The sequence below is a fragment of the Propithecus coquereli genome, unplaced genomic scaffold (assembly GCF_000956105.1).
Source record: "Propithecus coquereli isolate 6110/MARCELLA unplaced genomic scaffold, Pcoq_1.0 Scaffold48, whole genome shotgun sequence".
In the NCBI taxonomy this organism is placed as follows: Eukaryota; Metazoa; Chordata; class Mammalia; order Primates; family Indriidae; genus Propithecus; species Propithecus coquereli.
This window is the reverse complement of record NW_012150618.1, coordinates 5,192,492-5,198,447: the sequence shown is the minus strand read 5'-3', so window position 1 is coordinate 5,198,447 and position 5,956 is coordinate 5,192,492. Positions and strand designations below refer to the sequence as shown.

General features: G+C 42.8%; 1 protein-coding gene across 1 annotated transcript in view; it reads right to left on the bottom strand.

Annotated features, from left to right (window-relative positions):
- FBXO30 (F-box protein 30) overlaps positions 1-4,124 on the bottom strand; it is a 17,722-nt gene extending 13,598 nt beyond the window's left edge. Inside the window, exon 1 of the mRNA XM_012655574.1 lies at positions 3,947-4,124. The gene's annotated coding sequence lies outside the window, so the exon portion shown is untranslated. The remainder of the gene's footprint in view (positions 1-3,946) is intronic.
- Between the last annotated feature and the right edge of the window lie 1,832 nt (positions 4,125-5,956).

Below are 5,956 nucleotides of genomic sequence, written 5' to 3'. Positions count from 1 at the left end.
AGCATTTTCCCATACAATGAAACACGATCTTGTCATTAAAGCCATAAAGACATTGTCCTCAAAAAATCATTTGCTTTTTCAAATTCATTAAAATATATAAGGAAATAAGTAAACAAAGAATCACAAATTAGCATGATTTTAAAATATGTTAAATAAGTCACCTAATATACTTAAAACAGCTTGCTACCTCAGGCTGTTCCTAAATGTCTGCCTTGGCCTCCAAGACACAGACACACCCACTCATCTTCCTTCCCCATATGCACTGCCACCTCGACTCTTTAAGTATCAGCTTAAATGTTACTTTTCCATATACCCCAAAGACAAGGTATGAATCCTGTATTATAAATGCTCATTACACATTGCATTTTTCCTTGGTAATAATGATGACAACTCTTTCAGTAAATCATCATTCTGTTTAATATTTATTTCCACAGGAAAACTATAAGCTCCATGAAGGTAAGGACCATTTGTCATTCATTCTTACTGTTCCCTACATTCAAAACTCTGCCTCAATTAAAGACCCATTTGTGTCAAATACATGAAGAATTATAACACAAGAAAAACAAAATGGATTCCAAAACAAATGAGATTCTTGATTTCACTCCATGAAAGATACAATCTTACAGATCGGGCATCAGACAATCAAACTGAGTCAAAATTACCTCATTGTACTGGCCATAACAAGTCAATGGTGCTCAAACATTTATTGAGCACTTAGGTAATATGTTCCAGGCATTACATATGGAGTAAGACAAATCATCTACCAAAAAAGCAAATCAAAGAAAATCAATTTCAACCTTCCACTGTTTTAAAATCTTAAATAATAATAAAAGGCACAGGAGGAAACATTTACCTTTCTGATTATTTAAATTCCCTAATCAACTGTGCATTAATTACTGGAAATCTGAATATAGAGGCACTAGGTACAAAAAGGCAGAGGCTGATGTCTGAACATGCAAAAGTGCTGAGTAGGGTACAGGGTGAGAAAAAGAAGCTCAAAATAGGAAGTGGCATCAGCCTACTGTTTAATATTACAATTAATATGGTATTAGAAGAAATAGAATTCTACTTATACAGTAGCATGTTGCTCCAATGTAAGGCTGATATAGAACTATAAATGGACTTGTTCAATTAACCATTATTACAAGTTCACAAATGAACTTTCAAATTTAATAATCAGTTATAAGCTCCTCCCAAGCAAATCTCATCCTTGGTATAGTCAGAGGTACTAGTGCATAGTAAATGCAAACACCTGCTGATTGATCTGCTCATCAGGTGCACTAAGCTTTAAAGACCACACAATAAATCTATACCTCAGTTGGACATCTTATCTGTCTTTTTTTTAAAGGGGGTGGTGGTTAGACAACATTTAAAAAAATCCACTACCATTAAATTCCAAACTCAAAGCACATGCTCCCAGTCAAAAATGACTACATGGATTACAATGTATATATTCCTTTATTAAACTTTGGTTCTGACTTTTTATTTATAGAATGAATGACCTAACTACATGGAAAATTTTTTCAGGTTTTTATCCTTCCACCTATGATATAATCAAAACATGTATCTTTAATTTCTAAACATGGTCATGGTCATGAGTAGCTTATTTAGCTCATTCGAAATGAAAGTTCTATATTGCAGTATTCTCCACTAAATAGACAAATGACACTGTCATAGACTTACATCAAAAATTGAAATGATATTAATAAATATTTAATACTCAGACCAGAACCCAACTGAGTTGATACTCAGATAAAAATAACCCATCCAAATGGCAGAACTCAGTTTATTAAAATGGGCAGCATGGCATGTGGGAGTGGGCTTCCAAGAAGTCTCAGTTCTGTGACCTTGAAGCAGCTACTCAACTCTGAAAACAATCTAGAACTCTGCAAAGGTTGGTTACAATTGTGTGTATCTAACAGGATATAAACATGCTGTTCTCAGAAAACAGGTGTACTTCCATTCCACATTAACATACACAAAGCTTTATGTATATTTTTATGAGGTCATTTAAATTTACAAAGCTTATTAAATGCAAACATATAAAGAACTATCTAATGCTAACATTACCCACTCTTTTAAACAAAGACTTTTTTTGTAAAAGATTTTCACAGACTGAGTTTTAACCAAGGTATGCTTGTATCTAGCTACCTACGATACATTAATAGAAGCAACTAGTTCCAGGGCAATCTCACCTACTTCATTACACCAAATTTGAAATTAAATTTTATTTTATATAGCCTTTCACATAAGACTTTGATGTCAAAGAATTCTACAAATACAATGCCATTCCATAGCAACTCCTTTTATCAAAATAAGCAGTCTTAGGAACTCAGTTAAAAGATTTATTCAAAATTAAACAGAATAGCATAGGGTTTATCCGATTAAAATAGTCACATTTTAGAAACATGTTATATCAAACAGTAAACACATTAACCAATGCCTATTTTGATGACCTCAAAGTACCTCTCTAACTATAAAAAGTATCTTAAAATATTAACAATCACTTGTATAGTATTGCTATTTTATGGTATACTTTATTAGGACACTTAAAAAAAAGGAAAACCTCCCAATAGTAAACATGGAGAAATACTGGATTGAAATTAAATACCTAGTACACTTGGAATACATAAAAGTTTGTCTATATCCAAAACTTCACTTCCAACATTTGCAAAACTCCACCCACTAACATCTCCAGAATCCAAAAACAAAATAAAAAAAAAGCTTATGTCACCGCATTAAAGTACCAGGTAAAAACAAACTGGCTATCTAAAAAGTTAGCAAAACACCATGTTATCCCCAATTAAACTTCTGTGGTGAGAAACAGTGACTAAGCATAAAGAAGTGTGATTCAGCGAAAACTGCATATTGAAATCTAACCCTCAGAAAAATCCTAAAGGCGTATTTTATACTACTCTTTTCCTTTTACCTGGACTGCTTTGGAAAACCTTAATATGAGCAAATGCAAAGCCTGCTAATATAATTTAATAAGTTTCCGAAGGAAATAACACAGTATTGAAATTTAGCAAATAGAAATTAAAAATTAGTTTCGATTTTTGTTATTAAAAGGGTTTCAAGTTAATCTACACTGATATCAGAATGCCCATAAATAACTTCATCTTGGATCAGAGTCAATAACGTAATCATGGAATAAAAGGTCAATTCGTTCCCAAGCATCTTCTATCTGGGACTTAACGGCAGAAAGAAAAACAAGAGAAAGGGAGAGGGAAACAGAGTACTAGAACCATGGTAAACACACATACTGTTCCGCCTGTCTGCCTCTAGACTCCCAAACACACACGTTAAAAACATTCACAAGAGATTACTTTGAATCTAGCATGCGCTCTCCGTATCCCTTCCAAGCAATGTACTTCCAAGGAGCAGGGCACAAATAACACAACCGCTCAGGTCTGAAAAATCAGGAAGTTTCCCTTTAACAAGGACTGAGGCTAAGACTAATCCTCACACTTCCATGAATGGAAAAGTTACCAACTTCGCTCACCCCGTGGAGATAGTTGCTGATTCCTCCAGGTCTTACTTTAACCCGTTTGTCCCCAAAGAACCCAAGTTTCTAAAAGCCAAACGGAACGAGAAGCTGGGTTTCTTTCAAGATTTTTAGGGTTTCCTAAGTTTAACTCCTCCCTCGTCCCTTCCCAACGCACAGACACGCAAACTGGGGTAACACGGGGGTCGGTGCCCTCGGGGTGTGGGTCGCCATTTGCTGACCGCCTCAACGGATGGCCGGGCGGGAGGCCGGGCGCGAACACCGGCGCCGCGGACGCCCTCTCTGCTCGCCTGGACGACCGCCCCGGGACACGCACGGGCCCGGCCCGCGGCAGTGTTTCCTCCGCTCCAGGCCCGGCCCGCCGACCCCACGGCCGCCGCCGGCGTCTCCGCCCCGCCGCGGGCCTCGCACGGCCTCCCCTGCGGGCCTCCCGACACTCACCGGCCGGCGCGGCCGAACTGCGGCCCAGGCCCTGGCTGCCGTAGCCGCCGTGCCCGGCTGCCCCGCTGTGTCCCGGCGACGCTCCGAGCCCCACACCCCCGTCCGGTCCGCCTCCTCCGCGCCTCTCCCCCCGCCGGGCCGCCGCCTTTTCTCTTCTCCTCTGCCTCCCGCAGACGCGGCCGCCCTCCCCCCGCGCCCCGCCCCGCTCTGCCCCGCCCACCCGGCCGGCTTCGGCCGCAAGCCCGGCGGAGGCGCGCACGCAGGGCCCGGCGGGGACGTGCACGCCGCCCTCTGACCCCGCAGCGACGTGGCAGAGTAGGGTCGGGAGAGCCCCAGGCTTTGGCGCGTAGTGCTGGGGGGGTTCCCGGGGCACCTCAGAGAGCTCCGCTGTGGCGGTGCTACCAAATCCTGTTTAGCTTTAGAATCTTGTATTCCTGGAAGGAATCCTGACCCCTGATTTTACGGTTGAGGAAACAGGCCCGAGTAGAACTTGTTCGCCTGGCCAGTAGTGGGAGAAGCAGCCGAGATCTCTTGACTCCAGGGCGGTGCTCCTCCCATTAGCTCTCATTTGGAGGCAGTGGGTCAGCTCTCGCTGAACCTTTGATGATGGCCGCCACTCTTCAGGCCTTCCCGCCGGCTAACTCAACGTACCCAACCAAGTCCTGTGACTTCGTGCCAGGACCGTGCTGTGACCCTTGTAGGGTTCTGGCTCCCCGGGTCCGGGCACAGCCCTGCATTGAGGCGGGCGGCAGAGCCTTTCTGGAGCCCTGACGGGGCAGCCCACCGAGGTCTGCTTCTGTGAGGGACTGAGGCATCCTCCGCGAAGGTAATTTGGCTGGAAAGGGGGCTTGACGCTGTTTTTGCAAGATACTTTACGTATGATACCACATGGTCATATCAAAGAATGGGTATCTACGCCCTCCGCTGTTACCACCAAGCCCTGGTGTAAAGTCAAGGGACGGAGGGGACAGTGACTCAGTGCGGGGTGGTGGGAGTCCCTTACCCCGCCCCCACCCCGGTATCCATTCCGGGACTCCTGCCCACTCCTGTCTCAAAAGAACTGTAACAAAGAGACTATGGCTGTAATCCTGGCAGTGGGGGTGGAGACAGAGGCAGGAAAACCCTATTTTGTCATTCTTTCTGCGGCTACATTTTTTACCCCTTATTGTGCCTTGGAAAAGACAGCTAACACATAGTTTGCTATCCTGCAGAGGAATGACTGTCAGACATTTGGCTTTTAAAGACCAGTAAATTAAAAAAAAAAAAACTGATGAGTTTTTAAAATTGCCTGTTTTGCTTATTTTGCCCAATTTGGCTGCAGACAGGTCCTGGTCCTCAGTTTGAGAGCTACTGTCCAGAGAGCTAGACAGGATGGTGAAGCAAACAGGGTGACCTGGGGGGAGAAGACGAGGGTTCTGCTACACTATTGCTCCACTTCGTGCTCACTGTCCTGGGCTGAGTCACACACCCTTCTTTTGCTTCAGTTGCCCTCCTATAAAATAATGGGGCTAGAATAGATTATCTCCAAAGCCCTTTCCAGCTTTAAAATCCCATGATTCCATGATTGTACTTACTGAAATCTGGGGCTTTCCCCTTTGCTAAGTCACCTAGCTGACACTAGGTCACCTCTCCCACCTCAAGCTGAGTCATTCAGGCTGGAAACCTCACCATCTTCTTCCTCCCTCCATCGCAATAATTTTCCATGTTCAGACCCCATCCCTAAGAAAAAATCCTTTCTTCCTGTCTTTCACATTCATCCTTAGTTACCCTCTTAAATAAATTTGGATTTCTGCTTTTGCCTAACCAGTCTTTCTTCTCCAGTGTTTCCTACCTCAAATACACCATCAACACAGTTCTACCCATTTCATCTTGTTATTTTTCTATTTAAATAGAAATAATGGGATGGTGTCTTAGTACATTTATGCTGCTATAAAAAATACCACAGACTGGGTAACTTATTTATGTGTCTATTTAAACTTTTTAATTTTTACTTACAGGTACATAATAGTT